Here is an 18,556-nt window from a genome sequence, read left to right as displayed (position 1 = left end):
TGACTGACAGAAGAATATAAATTGTGAAGATTTCATGGATATTTATCACTTCCCCAATCAATACTCTTATAATTTCCTATGCCTGTCTTTACTTTAATCTCTTAATCCCGTCATCTTTGTACGCTGAGGATGTATGTCACCTCAGGACCCTGTGATGATTGCATTAACTGCACAAATTGTTTGTAGAGCATGTGTGTTTGAACAATATGAAATCTGGGCACCTTAAGAACAGGATAATAGCGATTTTCAGGAAACAAGGGAGATAACCTTAAAGTCTGGCTGCCTGTGGGCCGGGCAGGACAGAGCCATATTAATTAAGGAATATTAATAATTAACAGCCCTGGGAAAAGAATGCATTCCTGGGGGGGCCTCTAAAATGGCCGCCCTAGGAATGTCTGCCTTATGCAGTTGCAGGTAAGGGATGAAATGCGCCCTGGCCTCCTGCAGTGGCCCCAGGCTTGCTAGGATTAAGAAATTCCAGCCTGGTGAATTCTAGTCAGTCCGGTTCTCTGCTCTTGAACCCTGACAATGCGTGCACAGCAGGACATGGAAGTTTCGCCCTGACCTTCTGCCTTGTGATCTTTTGTCGCCCTTGAAGCATGTGATCTCTGTGACCCACACCCTATTCATACATTCCCTCCCCTTTGAAAATTGCTAATAAAAACTTGCTGGTTTTACGGCTCAGGGGGCATCATGGAACCTGCCGACATGTGATGTCTCCCCCGGACACCCAGCTTTAAAATTTCTCTCTTTTGTACTCTTTCCCTTTATTTCTCAGACCGGCCGACATTTAGGGAAATAGAAAAGAACCTACATGAAATAACGATGAATTATCAAGGGCAGGTTCCCCTGATGAACTTTAAGGTTTGAGCTTCTAAACATAGGTGAATAATGTTCCAAACTATAAAGTTGTGATTAATTCATAACTTTTTATGGCTTTGCAAAATGAAACTGACCACAACTTTGTAGTAAGGTTCATTATTGCCTAGAATAAGAATGGACATGAGTCATCCTAGAGAAGGCTCCCACAGGAGAAAAGAAAAAAAAGATGGAGAAGGATTTATCATTTTATTTTTATTGCTGGCCTGTATTTGTAGGCCCCCTGGCTGAAGGACATCTAAGAATTAGAGATTCTTTCAATTCTAGAAATCAAAAAGGTAATAAAATAAGAAAATTATTTAAGAAGTACTCATTCAACATTATAAAATCAATCCCATATCAACATATAACAACTTAAACTTCCATATATACTGCAGGCATGAATCAGGGTTAAAAAAGCCAGACTACATGGTTGATACTTCTTATTTCTAATAGCCATGGCATAAGCTGTATCAATAGGAAGTATATATCTATTCTGCTCTTTTCAAATTACATACACTAATGGGGGAAAGAGAACAACATACGGAACTTTAGAAAATATATAGAATTTTATCATTTCTTCAAATTATTTTCAGATGCTTAAAGTAGAAACCTGGGTATTATGGTTTTTAAGTGTGCACAAAAATACATCCTTGGATATATTATTCAAATAAGTCTAATGGTAATTGATTCTGTGATAGTACACACAAAAAATTTCTGAAAATGAAGAAGCAGGGGTAGATGGGTTATCTAGAAGGACAGAATGAATTTAGTAAATTGTATTAGATCCTGAAAGTTACAGTTTCAAGAGTTCATAATCTTTTCTCACACAAATATAGAATGAGCACATGCCAAACATACTTTTAAATTTGCTAATTGATATGGGAACCAGTAACTAGTATGTTGCAACTAGTTCAAAGGACATTCAAAGAACCACACATATATAAGCATTAAATGATGCTGAAATATATTTATAATGAAATGTAACAGTGGTTTGTAGAGAGAGGGATTAATTGCATTTCTAATGGACAAAATATATTGGTATGATTATGGACAAGAATCATTCATATTGCTGTCAGTTTCTACAACTAACAGAGTTGTCAAAGAGCTCAAAAACTAGGAAAGGTAAAGCGACCCTATATGGGTCAGAAAGTCCAGAAGTATGTGCTTATACAATGCCTAGTTTTCTTTTAACGACACCCAGCAATCTTTTTAGAACATCTATTCTGAGAAAGCTTGCCAGTGGGAAAAATACCTGTGGAAGGGGTTTAAAAATCTTTTGCAAACATAAATTAATATGGAAATTTAAGATATTATTTGATAGAAATCTTCATGAATAAACACCCTTTAAAATATGCTACATACATTGATGATACAAACAAGTGCTTTTTTCAGTAATTAAGGAATACAGGCTGAGTTTCACATTTGCACATAACTTAGCAAAAGCAATAAGATATTAGATCTAAAGTTTGTTGGTGGAAAGTAGGAGGAACAAGAATTTACCATGAGAATAAAGATTCTATGCTGTTTGCATAAATCTGGGGAGGAAAGTGGATTTTCTATAGAATTAAAGGTATTAGGCTTGAAAAATTATGTATAAATACCAAAGAATAATCTTAATGGTCATATGAAGTTCAGCACTTCTGTTGTTAACTATTTATATATTTCACCAGTGTATTGGCAAAACACTTAGTATTAAGTGACTAAGATTGTCTTTTTTTTCTGCCCGGTTTTATTTCACCATTCCGCTTGAGCATATCCAACAACATCTTTCTATTTGCATTTTTCTGTGGGTTGTGTAAAATGTATTATTCCAGGCTGAGAGCTTCTCTAGGTACAACTCTCCATCACTCATATTTCTTTACTTCTAGAGTTATTTCTTGTGTTTCAAATAGCCATGAAATTACTTGCCTGTGGTAATGAATTTATGCTCACCAATTGAACTGACACTTTGCTGTTTTGCATTTTTTTTTTTTTTACCAACTATATTTCTGTGTTTGGGGAATAGGGGTGGGTGGCTGGGTGTGTTTCTCATGTTATAAAGTACCTTGCAGAGCTGCTAGAGTTTAATAACATTTGACTCCCAGATTATATCTGCCTCATTTACTGCTACATCCCCATTGCAGAACATAAAGCCTTATATTCAACATATGTTTAAAATGTACTGCTTTTGTAAATGCATGCAACAAAAGGTCAGAGACAGCAGTTGTTTACACAGTTAGCTCCAGGGAATCCACTGGAAGCTAGTGCCAAAGATATTGCTTTTTTCTCTTTCTGTTCGGACAATGTACGTACATGTGCTTGAGGAAAATAGGTAAATTAACAAATTTGAAGCAATCCTTCTTTATTACTTTCTCATATACGATTTGTTATATTTCAAGATGGTGTTGCAGAGGCATTCAATAAAATGTCCATGGTCAGCAGTTTTTTTTCAGCACATGCAATGAATAGCAATCTATACCTCCCATGTCTGTATTTTGACAAATGGGACATGTTTACAAAATGGCCAGTAGTGTAAGAAGCATACTCAGCAAGAATGGATGAGCCTGGCCAACATGGTGAAACCACGTCTCTACTAAAATCCAAAAATTAGCTGGCGTGGTTGCAGGTGCCTGTAATCCAAGCTACTCCGGAGGCTGAGACAGGAGAATTGCTTGAACCCAGGAGGCGGAGGTTGCAGTGAGCTGAGATCGCACCAATGCACTCCAGCCTGGGCCACAGAGCGAGACTCCCTTTCAAACAAAAAAAGCCTATGATGTTTGATAGGTTAGGTGTATTAAATGCATTTTTAATGTGTATTTTCAATTTATGATGTGTTTATCTAGACATAATCCCATCATAAGACAGCAAACATCTGTAAGTCACTCAGAATAGTGTACACACATAGGGTGTGTGTATATTTAACTTTCAAGATGCTTGATTATCATAAGCATTTCAACATATAATCTTGCATTTCAAAATATGCTTCTGTTATCTCATTTAATTAGTGATAGTCATAACAACTACACTACATAATAGGTTTATGTAATAATGTAATATGCAATACATAATAAAATATGTAATTTTTATTGAGTCAGTAAGTGGTGAATGAATGTGAAAGCCTAGGATACACAGTACACTCCTGTAGACTTCATAAACACTATACATGTCAGCTACACTAAATTTATACAAAATTTCTTTCTTCAATAATAAATTAGATTTTGCTTACTGAATGAATACCATTGTATACGTAGTCCATCACTGACCAAAACTTTGTTATGCAGTGCGTAACTGCATATATGTGTGAATGTGTCCGTGTGTATGTGTGTAATGTTGAAGAAGTAAGTGAATAGAGTCAAGGGACTAAAGCAGTACTAAGTATTTCCTATGTGTAAGATGTTTTATATATTCTATGTTTTTAATCTTCAAAATACCTATGATAGGAACGTATTATTATCTCTTTTTTTTTTTTTTTTACAAGTAAGGAAACCTATGGGAAGTCCTAACCAGGCTACGTATCCACTTAACATTTGAACCAGCAGCCCAACTGGGGTATCTACTTTAAAGATGTACCTATAAGAACATGAAAACACATACGCAGAAGGTTACTCATTGAAATTTTTTATAATAGCAAAATATTGGGAAAAATACTGAATGATCATACAGAGAAAATAACTGAATAAACTATGGCACATATACACAAATGAGTGTGAGGAGGCTATAAAATGAATACAGAATTTTGGTGATCCCTATGAACTGATATAGACTTATTTCCAGTATGTATTGGAAAGTGAAAAATGTCAAAGTGCAAAAGGTACCTATGGTAGGTATAGTACCTATAGTAGGCTACCATTCATGTAAGAATAAGGATATATATATATATATATAGAGAGAGAGAGAGAGAGAGAGAGACAGAGAGACAGAGAGACAGAGAGAGAGAGAGTACATACAATATACACTCAAAAATATTTTGGAAAGGAAAAGCCAGAATCTAACAAGATTGGTTACTAATAAGAGGTGAGTGGGAATAACGCAGTAAGAATGGGGGCAGAGAACTGAGTACTAAGTATAGGAGGGTGACAATTTTCTCATAGAACATTTTCATATAGCTCTGATTTTGAAACTATGTTAAAGATTCACATACTCCCCAAGTAAATAAAAATTAAATTTCGAAATAATTAAAATAAAAAATATGGGAACCAAAAATACAATAAAAAGCAGTAATAAATAAACCAAACTATATTATGAATGAAAATTGTAACTACGCTAAAGAAAAAGGAGAAAAAAAGAATTAACACAAATAAGTTTGAAAAACAGTAAATGTATCCTGTAAGGCAAAGCAAAATGAAAACAAAATAAAACAAAAACTGTACACAAATACTCTAGTTAGAAAATTTGCTTTCACAGGAGTGTGAATTAAAACTCTGAAGCTATTTTATCCTTATTTTATAAATGAGCAAATAAAGAAATACACTGTGGACCAGAGTCAGGTTTCTCCCCATTAGAGAAAATAGTTACAAATAAGAAAGAAAGAAAACTAGAATGAACACTTGGTGCTTTATTGCAATTGTAAGTGTCAGTATGAAGTCATGGATATTATTATGTATAGGAATCAATAGGTTTAGAAATAGAGATATTTGCGTGAGGATACACACACACACACACAAACACACACACACACACACAATTTCTTAGCTCTCTCTGATGAAAGCTTTAGAAGCAATGACATCCCAGTAGCAGTAAATTGACAAACGTGGTACCTAGATCTTAGCTTGTAAATACTACTTTCCAAGTAAAAGAACTAGAGATCCTTGGATAAGCAGTTGATACCAGGATTGGGGTGGGGAAAAGATAACACGAACCAAGTTGATTTTGTGGTGCCAGAAAGTAACAAAGGGCTCAAAAATGATGGAGGTGTGATGAAAGGTACACAAGGGCCAACTTGTTGGAGCCACTAACAGCCAAATCTGGGAATAAATATCCATGACTCCATATTGACATAAATAAATAATTGTGTAAATAAATAAACAGATGGGGGAAAGGGCAGCTCTTCCTTACAGTAGAATTCCAGACAATAAATGTAAAAGTCATGACAGCAACAGAAAACGCTAACTATTTAAACACCACAATAATAATTGTTACAGGCAGGAATCATGATAACGAAAATAAATGGGTAAAAGTATGAGAAATGTGATATTTACATAGTCTCATAGTATCTTCATAAATCATTAATGACAAAAGGGAAAATTGTAACTTCACAGAGAAAGAGACAAACAAACAAACAAACAAACCTTGGCCAATGCAAGCTTAACTAAGAGACTGAAGTTACTACCACCAGTAATAGTATACATTGACATCACATAGCTCCAGAAATGATATACTGGAAAGATCATGACATTACTTCTGTTGTATTTGTGCCAAAAATGCTTAATCATAATCTTCTCATTTGGAGTAGTAGACTGGGGAGATGTTGGTAAAAGGACACATTTCAGTTAGACAGGAGAAATAACTTCAAGAGATCTATCATATATCATGGTGACTGCATTTAATAACAATGTATTGTCTACTTTAAAATTGCTAAGAGAGTAGAATTTAAGTGTTCTTACCGAAAGAATATGATAAGTATATGAGATAATGCATATGTTAATAAGCTTGATTTAGCCATTTCACAATGCATACATATATTAAAACATCATGTTGTACACCATTGACATTATTTTGCCAATTAAAATAATAAATACATTTTTTAAAAAGAAAAAGGAATTCATAATTTTTAGCTGAAAACTATTTCGAATTTCACATTACGTAAACTGTCCTATGCAGGAGGGGCGATATTGGTATTTATTTCAAAACTATCAAATTATTTTCACTTTTTTAAAATAGATGGCATCTTGCTGTGTTTGTCAGGCTGGTCTTGAACTCTTGGCCTCAAACAATCCTCTCGCCTCAGCCTCCCCAAGTGCTAGGATTACAAGCGTAAGCCACTGTGCCTGCCCCACAACTATCAAATTTTTAATGCAAAATTTTACAAAGTCCTTGAAAACTTATTAGGAGGTTTTAGATTTTACTTTCTTTAAGTAGCTGATTTATCCCAATTTTGATATGAAATGCTAATATGACCTCCAAATCCTATTCAAAAAATCTTCCTGCTAAAGGTATTTCTTGAAGTAATATTTTGCCTCATAGCAAGAAGTAAAATAAGTCACACTTATATAACAACTTTCCTCCAGATACCTCAAAAAGTCTCCACAATTATTTTATATTTCTGAAATTTTGCTTATAAAAATAACATCTGGCTGGGCCTGGTGGCTCACGCCTGTAATCCCAGCACTTTGGGAGGCTGAGGCGGGTGGATCACGAGGTCAAGAGATTGAGACCATCCTGGCTAACACGGTGAAACCCCGTCTCTACTAAAAATACAAAAAATTAGCCAGGCGTGGTGGCGGGCGCCTGTAGTCCCAGCTACTCGGGAGGCTGAGGCAGGAGAATGGCGTGAACCCGGGAGGTGGAGCTTGCAGTGAGCTGAGATGGCGCCACTGCACTCCAGCCTGGGTGACAGAGCGAGACTCCGTCTCAAAACAAAAAACAAAAAACAAAAAACAAAAAAAAACACATCTGCCTGAATACTTTTTCCTAACACACATTTCCTAACTTACATTGTCTTCTCATTTAACTTAGTTACCATCACTTTGACTAGTATGCACCGCTTCACCTAATTCTCTTCTCTGTCATCTTTCACAATGTAAAACTTATTTCTCCTCCCTGTAATATCTTCTCTCAGCCATATACTGAACCATTCTCCTGTGTAGCATGGCTTGCTAGAAACAAATTATTATTTTAGAAATCAGAAATCTACTTTCTTCTGTTCAGATGTGTTCCACTTATCCTGGAACTGCTGTCGATACTTGGAAAAGGACAACTATAAATGCAATTCATAGACCCTTTCAGGACTGTGTATTCGTTTTATGTAGATTTGTCATTTTCACATACGCTACTTTAGATGTAAGTTTATAAACCCAAACAATTTTGGAAATTGATGTTTGTGTTAGAACAAACAGTTGGCTATAAATGTGGCATATCATAGCACCCACACTGCTGGGATCAAATCCTGCCACTGCCACTTAATAGCTGTGTGGACTTGGGAAAGTTAGGTAAACATTACATGCTTCATTTGCCTCACTAATAAAATGAAGAAAATAACAGTACTTAACCTTGTATATTATTTTGAGTTAAAATAACAGTACTTAACCTTGTGTATTATTTTGAGTTAATACTTAAATTAAACAAAGTGACACATAATAAAAGGTATATGTGCTTGAAAAATGAATAAGGTCCACCACCCACCAAAAGTGGAGTAACTTGCAACATATCAATCCTGCCATACATAACTATAAAATGCAGACAAAAGTAAAACAAACAAATATAAACAAAACAAAATGAAACCGACAAAAGCACTAATTACAGGTACAAGGGAATAATCAAAAGCAGGCACAAACTCAGAAACTGGGGGAGTTTACGCTGGATAGAATCTAATTGTAAACAGTATTTTTTTTTCTAATAGGAGACACTCCAGTTCAAGGACAGCAAGGAGTGACTACAGATCAAAAAGAAAGCTAGAAGCAAGCAAGCAAGGAAGAAATGAGGAAAAAAGGCAAGCAAGTAGGCTTCATCAGGACTGCAAGAGCATCTAGAAAGTGATGGGGAAAATCAGGAAAAGAAGGGGAACACAGAATGGGGAACACCAAAAATGCACAGAAGCCTAGAAGCAAGCAAGAAATATAAGGTCGAAAGAACTGAGCTACTGCCCACCACAAAGAAAACATATTTAACAACCTGTTAAAAGTAAAAATCAACAGTCTTCAGTGGAAGAAAAAATTAGTAGTATCTACAATGTAATACCCACAAGACAAGGAAAAAATGGGAAAACGTGACCTGTAATAAGGATTGAAAGCACTTAATAGACACAGGTTCTGAAATAACTCAGCTCTTTGAGTAAGCAGACTAGGACTTGAATATAATTATCATAAATGTGTTGAGATATTTTAAGAAAAAAATGGGGAAAACGAATGAATGAATAGACGGAGAATCTCAATAGAGAAATTGAAACTATAAGAATGGAAATTCTAGAGCTAAAATTACATCACTTAAGAAAAATCTCTGCATATAACTTGAATAAGTTTGGAGTACATTAGTTAAGCAACATAAGTCAATCAGAGAAAGATAAATACCACATCATGTCACTCACATGGGGGAACTGAAAAAAAAAATGAGCCCATGGAAGTAAATAGTTGAATTGTTGGTATTAGAGGCTGAGAAGGTAGAGGGGAAGGGAGGATAGGGAGAGGTTGGTTAATTGATACAAATTTACAGCTAGACAGAAGGAATGAATTCTAGTGTTCTGCAGCACTGTTAAGGCAAATAAGGTAACTAATTTATTGTATATTTCCAAAAAGCTAGAAGAGAGGATTTTGAATGATCACAACATAAAGAAATAATAAATGTTTGAAGTGACAGATATTTTAAATACTCTGATTTGATCCCTACACATTGCATACACACATCAAAATATCACCTTGTATCCCATAAATATGTATAATTTTAAATGCCAACTAAAACACGAGGAAAAGTCTATGCATAGGATTAACAAGAAAGAGGAAAGGACAAAATAAAGCATCAGTGAATTTAAGGATAAATCAGCAAAAAGAATAAAATCTGAAGTAAATGAAGGATAAATATTGAAAATAAATGAGCATTGCTTTAGTGATATTTGGGAAAATATCAAACAACAGTTTAATATACACACAATTGCATTTCTCAAAGGAGAAAAGAAAGAGAATGGGACAGAGAAATATTTGAAGAATTAATGGCTGATAATTTGCAAATTTTGTGAAAAACTGACTTACAAATCCTAGAGTCTCATCAAAACCCAAGAGGGATAAATATGATCAGACTTAGGTACAGCATGGCCAAGTGATAACAAGAAAAAAAGACAAAATCCTTATGGTAGCCATGAAAAGCAAACACACTGCATTCAAATGAACACAGAGTTATAGAATATTTGACTTATCATCAGAAACAACAGAGGCCATATATCAAAGGTACTGCATATTTAAAGTGCTGAAAGTCTTTTTTTCCTATACCCCATGATAATATCCTTCGAAATATATATTTTCAGATAAATGAAAGCTAAAAGAATTGTTGCCAGCAGAACTGTAATATAAAAATTTCAATAAAAAGTCCTTTAGACTATAAGGAAATGATACTAGGTACAACTGGAATATACAGGACAGATAAAGAGCACTACAAATGATATACACATAAACAAATATACAAAAGTATTTCGATTTTTTATTTTCTTAAGTTAATTTAAAAATGTACACAGTCAGCCCTCCGTATTCATGGTTTCCACATCTGTAGATTCTGCCAACTTCAGCTGCAAAATATTTCAGAAAGAAATTGCATTTATATTGAACATGTACAGCCTTTTTTCTTGTCATTATTTCCTAAACACTGTATAACAATTATCTGCATAGTACTTACATTGTAACAGTTATTACTGTAACTAATCTAGAGATTTACAGCATACAAAAATTTTATATGCAAATACTATGTTATATGTAAATACTATGCCACTTTAATATTAATATTAGAGACTTGAGATTCTAGGCAGTTTTGTATCCACAAGAGGTCCTGAAAACAATCCTCCATTGATACCAAAGGATGATTATAATTATTTGCAGGGGAAAACACAATATTGAGGGGTTTATAATCTATATATATGTATATATATATATGGATATAATATATATATGTATATATATGGATATAATATATATATGGATATATATGGATATAATATATATGTATATATATGGATATAATATATATGTATATATATGGATATAATATATATGTATATATATGGATATAATATATACTACTGTAATAGCATATATACTAGATGGGGCATAATGGTTCTTAAATTTTATGTTATGTGGTACACTATTAACTCTGAGAAACTATGTAACACAAGTTTGAATATTTCAATCTATAGCAAACTACAATAAAGTAAGAGTACAAAGGGAATATTGCTAAAAGGCCAATAAATGAATCCCAAAGGGATTAGGAAAACATTAAAATAATCATAAGGAAGGCAGTTGAGTGGGAATGGAAAAACAAAAGTTGTTGGGATAGAAACTCAATAGCAAACAATAAATATAAATAAAAATATATTAAGAAGAGGAGTAACAGAAGAAACAATGTTAGACCAAAGAGTCATTTCATCAGAAAAACATAAAAATGACAAATGTGAATATGCTTAATAACAGAGCTTCAAAATGTATTGTAATGGTTTGAATTGCCTCCTTCCCAAAAGATTTGTTGAAGTCTTAATCTCAAGTACTTCAGAATGTGACCTTATTTGGAAATGGGGTCATTGCATATATAATTAGTTAATGTTAGGTCATATTGGAGTAGGATAGTCCCTTAATCCAGTGTGACTGGTGTCTTTATAAGAATACAGCCATGTGAAGATACAGAGACAAACAAGGAACACCACGTGAAGATGGAGGCAGAGATTAGAGTGATGTGTCTACAAACTAGGGAATACCAATGATTGCTGGCCATCACCAAATGCTAGGAGAGAAGTCTGGAACAATGTTTTCCTTAGATCTATCACAAAGAAGCAATACTGCTGATACTTTGATTTTTGACTTCTGGCATCCAGAACTATGAGACAACAACATTCTGTTTTAAGCCACCCAGTTTGTGGTGCTTTATTATGGCAGCACTCAGAAAGATACATGAAGAAAAAAGTAATGGAGTCAAAAAGAGAGGCAGACAAATCCATTATAAAATTTAGAGTTTTATATGACTTGTTCAGTGATTGACAAAAAAATAGTGAGAATATAGAAGAGGCATATACTATAAACCAACTTGACCATATTGCCATTCTGCTCAATAATGCTCAATAATTTTAGATTACACATTCTTTCAAGGTTCACATGGCATGTTCTACAAATTTAAAAATATTTAAATGTTATAGATTATGATTCATAGCCAAAAGGTAATGTAATTCAAACTAATAAGAAAAAGATAAATATAAAAGTTCAAAATTTAGAAATCAATCAAGACACTTTAAAATTACCATGTGTCAAAAAAAATCATAATAGAAATAAAATATTTCAAGCTGAGTGATAATAAAATACAACATACCTCCTTTTGTATGTGATACAACTAAAGCAGAGATTACAGGGAAATTTGTAGCATTAAAAACTCATATTGAAAACAAAGAGATTATTAAAACTAGTGATTTAATTTTCATTTAAGAAACTAGAAATGGGAAAACATATACCTAAAACCAGAAAAAAGAGGAAACAATTTAAAAGTAGAAAAAATGATATAGAACACATGCAAAAATAGAGAAAATTTAACAAAACCAGAAGTTGGTTCTCTAAATATATAACCAATTTGTTAAATTGCTAGCAAGAATAATCAAAAGAAAGATGTTATAATTGGAAAATAAAGAAAGGTTACCACTACATATCCTACAGACATTAAAAGATAATTAATGGGATTTTTTTTACATTTTTAAGAGAATCAATCATTTAAAAAAACAATCATGACAAGAAATTTGGTAACTCAGATTTAAAAAAGACACATTTGTAAAAACCAAAATTTATCAAAGGTTACATAATTATTGAGAAAATATGGATAATCCTATATTTATTAAAGAAATTGATTATCTTGTTAAAAACCAAAGAAATCTAGTGCAAATGGTTTAAGTGCAGGATTCTATGAATCACTTAAAAAGAAACTAATACCATTATTTGAAAACTATTTAAAATATTGAGACTGCAAGGAGACTTACTCACTTGCTTTATTTGGTCAGGAATACCTTGTAACAAAACCTGACAAAAATGCTATTACAATAAAAACTGTACATCAGTATTGTTCATGAACCTAAAATAAAAACTCTTAAAATAAGGAAATTAAATATAATATCATATGCCTTATGATGAACTGATATTTATCACAGGAAGGCAAGGTGTGTTTAACATTTAAAAATCAAGAATATATATCTCCATATTAGCAAAATAAAGCAGAAAACATTTGATCATTGAAGAGATACAGTAAAAAGCACTGGAAAATTCAGACCCATTTATAATAAAAACTTGAAGAAAACTAGGAATAGAACACTCTAACTCTGATAGGAGGCATCTAAATATTATCTAAAATTATACTGAATGATGAAATATTGAAAAAGTTTTCCCTAAGGTAAAAAAGAGAAAGAGTGTTCAGTGTAAACACTTCTATTGAACACTCTTCTGGAGGTTCAAGCCAGCACACTAATGAAAATAAATAAATATCTAAAGGTTGAATAAGAAGATGTAAAACTGAATCTATTAATAATATAATTATCTACATACAATATCCTTAGCAATCTACAAAGCAATGACTATAACTAAGTGAACTTAGCTTAGTCATAGTTTACTAGGTCAATATATAAAAATAAATTGTATTTTTTTATATCAGAGTGATAGCTCCAAATGGACTGCTATACTGCTTACTTACTGTTTCCAATACAAAAGCATTGCTAAAAATATTAAAGAAGATTTCATTATATGAAGTGATATATCCTTTTTAAAGATGGGAAAACTTATATTTGCAAGATGTCAACTCATCCCAAAGTGATATCAGTAACCCAATTCAATGACAATATGTGGTTTTATTTTTTTTAAAAAAAGGACGAACTGATGATGTTCAATTAATAGGAGAAAAACAAATATGCTTCCCCACAAAAATATGTTCTTTATTGCATAATTTCATTGATCTAATGTAATATAATATTTATATTTCTAAATGCAGTTTTAAAAAACAAATACATATCGTATACAATTGATATTTTTCCCAATATTTTGTTGACTACCTGAGTAAGTTTGCATGCTGCATTAATGCTGAAAACATTAAACAGTTCCGTCTCCTAAAGGGAAATCTTTATAGAAAGTTTTCTTAAAGATGAGTAATTTGCAGCCCTGAGAGATATGTGTAACTAATATTAAAAGAGCTTACATTGCCAAATAAGAGAACCGTAAAGGCTTAATAGGGATGCTCATTAGAAGGCTCCAAATTTATAACCACACAACTAAGCATGGATTTACATGTCTCATCAGATTTCTTCATGACTTGACATTCAGCCATTTCTAAAAAAACTAATCATCTTACCTGAGAGTATATCTTAAGAAAGGGGAAGTTAAATTTATCTAAAATCTTTTAATATTCTTACTAGACAAAAGCCTTCCAAAATGAATCAAGTCATTAATCAGTGTTCACTTCCTGTAGAACACAGGTCTCCTAACAACCATGTGACCAGATCATCCCATTTAATGATACAATTTATAATGTGACTTTTTTTTTTTTTTGCCTCCTTGGGTTTTTACAAATGCTGAATTGATAACTCCGTCAAATGAAGCTAGATAATCTCTTGTCACTGCCACATTTTCTGTTTGTCCTGTTCATCTCAACTTTCTACATTATGTGTGTATTGATGTCTGTAATTTGCACCAAAATTTCCTTTTGAGCATCATTAACACTCCGTTCTTCACAGCAAGACCTTTAAGGTATAACTCTGCAAATAACTGATTCTATTCTCCATGTTACCCTTATCCAGTCTATCGCATTGAAGGAAATACATATCTTTCAGATCTTAGTGGTCAGATATTTAAATACCTTGAATGTTTTGCTGCTCTATCAGACACTTAAGACTGTGAACTGAAGTGATGATATATAAACAGTGTTAATGTCACATCTCTTTTGTATTGAATTTTATCCTTCTTGTTTCCTACCTTCCAGTCAACTATTTTTGGCCCACTGACAGTTTTAAATGCCATTGGATTAAACTTCTTTTTAATCTGTCACACCAAGAAAATGTGAAGGTCTGCACCATAGGATGCTTCTAACATGTTTAACACTAACCTCTTTGCTCCACTTCTCTGAAGGAGTATAGGCTGATTCTGCAAAATATATCTCACTGATAACATTTTGCTTGTAGGATGCCTCCTTGTTTTAATACTCCAGATTAATAGAATGTGTTTTTTATCTTCTACAATATTTCTAACTGGTGTTTATGTAGAATGTTTTCCTCTACAAATAAATGTATTTGAAAAAAAAAAACAGAAAGTCTTGAATTATACTCCCAATTCAATTGGTTCATTACCAAAATCATGAATAAATGAATAAGCTTTTTTATTTTTACATCTTATAGATACATAATAGCTATATATATTTATGTAAGGTATGTGATATTTTGATTCAAGCATAAAAGGTGTAATAATCAAATCTGGGTAATTTTGGCACCCATCACCTCAAACATTTATCATTTCTTTGTCTTGGGAACATTCTAAATCTACTCTTCTAGTATTTTAAAATACATAATAAATTGCTAACTATAGTCACCCCATTGTACTACTTGCTATCTATATTTTCGTGCCCATTAACCAACCCTTTTATTGCTCCCTCCCCACTACCCTTCCTAGAACCATTTTGAAATGCATACCAAATATCAACAAGGGCAAGGTCCTATCTGTTTTGTTCAACATCCCTAGATCATCAGTACCCAACTCAAAGTATGCACCCAGAATTGTTTCAAATTAATTAATCAGTTTAAAAGTGGTTATTAGGCTCAAAAAACTTTCACGTCCTCTTCACCCTGAGAAAGTAAATTCTTCCCATTTTGCTTATACTATAGGTTGATTATCTTGGCATTCCAACCTAGATACTCCTTTCATTTTAAGATGGCATTGCCCTTAGTACTACTGCATTGTAGGTCTCAAACTAATCTGTGAATCAACTTGCTGTTTTCTGCATGAATTAATACTATAATTCAATTAACAGAGTTAGCGTACTCAGAATAAAATCTTAAGTGAGGAAAATGTCCAAAAAAGGAACTGAAAATTTTATAAACGTGGTTCTCTGCAGTTAAGTACTTCATTCAGTACCATCAATATTGCTGCTTGGAACCATGTCTTCTAAGTCTCTCTGTCTCTTTTGAAAATTTCTCAATAATCGTTGAGAATCTCAGTATTCCATTTTGTGAACATTGCTCTTAATCTCTGGCATACCAAAACAGAGACTGAAACAATAAAGACCTAGATTATTAAAATAAATACTATGTAATTTAAAAAACGTATTTCAAATTTTATCATCTACTTCCATGTTGAAAGAAGTATGTTGTAATGTGAATGTGCAGTAAGCACTCACCCACAGCATCCTCTAGAACTCAAAACAAAATCAGCATTAGGTCTCATGATTTATTTCGTAAAAAATGATCAAGGCATCTCACTTTATCCCAGTCTTGCCTTGTGCCTCCATTTCTATTTCTCAATTTCACTCAATTTAAGATTCTTAGTTTTATTTCTGCTACTTGCTTGTTTTCAGCCACATAGGCGGATGACTAATTCAGCTCTTCTTGTTTTGACTCTCAATGCTTACTTGAAATTAGTACCTGGATCTTTCTCTCTTCAGCCACTAATCCTGACAACCACTATGCTAAGAGAAGCTTGAGTCCCTAGTGGAGAGAGAACACGAACACACACACACACACACACACACACACACACACACACACACACACACTATACAATTTAAATTTTCTCTTTTAGGGCCGGGCACAGTGGCTCACGCCTGTAATCCCAGCATTTTGGGAGGCCGAGGCGGGCGGATCACAAGGTCAGGAGATCGAGACCATCCTGGCTAACATGGTGAAACCCCGTCTCTACTAAAAATACAAAAAATTAGCCAGGCGTGGTGGCGGGCGCCTGTAGTCCCAGCTACTCAGGAGGCTGAGGCAGGAGAATGGCATGAACCCGGGAGGCGGAGCTTGCAGTGAGCCGAGATCTCGCCACTGCACTCCAGCCTGGGCAACAGAGTGAGATTCCGTCAAAAAAAAAAAAAAAATTCTCCTTTATATAGCTACAGAGTTCTTTTTCAAAACAAATTATTATGCATAATTATAATACCTAAAAAATAAATAGTAAACTCAAAATGGTAATCTCTGTCAGTTCAGGTCCTCCCAGAAGCAGACACCTAGATAGATACAGAAGTGCAAGAAATGTATTGAGGTAAATGCCTATGAAAGAATAATCTGCAAGGAACCAGGATAGAAAGGGAGAGACATAGACCATGAAGCATGTCTGACACCAATGAAGGGAGAGGGAGATGAAGATAGGTAAGAAAAGCCCTAGACTATATTTCATAGCTTCATGTTGTCCATTAATGAGGTCATATATTGGTCATGCTTCATTAACCTTGCTATGCTCAATCACTGACTAGGAGCAGTCATTGCTGCTCCTAGTCACTGACCAGGAACTTGCCACTAATGTAAATATTGCAGCGAATTCCAAAGGTTGCACCCGGAGGCTCTCAGTTAACCACTCCCTGCAGCTGTCACATATTTTAATGTTGAACTACTTATCAAATATTTTGGAAACCTAACAAATGAGGTTCTAGTCACTAGGGAAACAACAATGAACAAAAAAAGGTTTACAATTTTCTATACCCTCATTGAACTTTATTGTGAGATGACTAGATATTTAAAAACTGAAGGAGTGTATTTATAATATGACAAGTGATACAAAAAAGCATGAATCAGGTTAACAGAAATAAGGATATGATTTATCATTCTACATAGAATATTGAGGAAACCCATTTGTGATAAGGCTACATTTCAGCACTGACTAAAAGTATCTATGGTCAGTCACAGAAATATCTGAAGGAAGATCATTACTGGGAGTGGGGACAATTGCAAAGGCCCTGAGGCAACAATATGCAGAGTGAATTGAAGGATCAGAAAGGAAAACTCTGTGGCTGGATCCTGGTGAATGAATAAGGAAAAAAAATGTTTGATGAAGCACAGAGGTTGGGAAAGTTGGGAATGCAGATAATATAGAGCTTTATGTACGATAGTAAGAATGCTAGATTTTGCTCTGAGACAAGAAGACACTGAAAAATTTTGTGTAGAACAGTGGTATGATCAGAGTATGTTTTAAAATATCAGTGAAGAGGGGAGTAGATTGTGAAAAGTCAAGGTTAGAAAAGGAGTAACAGTTTTATCCAAAAGGGATAAGATGATATAAGATGGATAGATACCTTCAGCCAATATGGTAGCATTGATGATGGTGTCAATAACTGGTTGGATTTTTTTTTTTTAATTTTGAAAGTAAAATCAACAGTTTGCTGACGGATGTGACAGGAGTTACGGGGAAAGAGAATAGTTAAGAAAACATCTAATATTCTGACTTGAGCAACTAGTAGATTAGAAATACACCAGTTTCTCCCACAGTCTTCCTCTGAGAATGACAAAGATTGTGGGAGGAACAGGTTTTAGTATTCAAAATCAATTAACTTTGAAATGTTAAATGTTTATTTACTTTATCACTTAATGAATAATATTTACTTGATATAAAGCCAAAAATGACAGCAAGAAGGCTGTTCTCATAAAGATAGATATTATAAATAGACCTCTTTAGTTAATATTTTAGTATGATATTGGCCTCCTCATCAAATTTATTTTTGTATTTTTTCTACTTATACATAATCAAGAAAGTCTCAAATTACACAAATAAGTAGTTTTGTTTTTATCTCTACAAGTTTCAAGATGGAGATTTATCAAGGCCTAAACCTAAGAAAAGGAAATGGTGGATGCCATTTTCCTTGTCAATGG

The 18,556-nt window shown here is 33.6% G+C and overlaps 1 long non-coding RNA gene across 2 annotated transcripts in view; it reads right to left on the bottom strand.

Moving 5' to 3' along the window:
* The window catches only part of LOC134729832 (uncharacterized), a 577,505-nt gene that overhangs the window by 71,628 nt on the left and 487,321 nt on the right, over positions 1-18,556 (bottom strand). The gene's annotated exons all lie outside the window — the stretch shown is intronic.

The sequence above is a fragment of the Pan paniscus genome, chromosome X (assembly GCF_029289425.2).
Source record: "Pan paniscus chromosome X, NHGRI_mPanPan1-v2.0_pri, whole genome shotgun sequence".
Classification (NCBI taxonomy): Eukaryota; Metazoa; Chordata; class Mammalia; order Primates; family Hominidae; genus Pan; species Pan paniscus.
The sequence above is the reverse complement of the archived record's forward strand: the minus strand, read 5'-3'. Positions and strand labels throughout refer to the sequence as shown.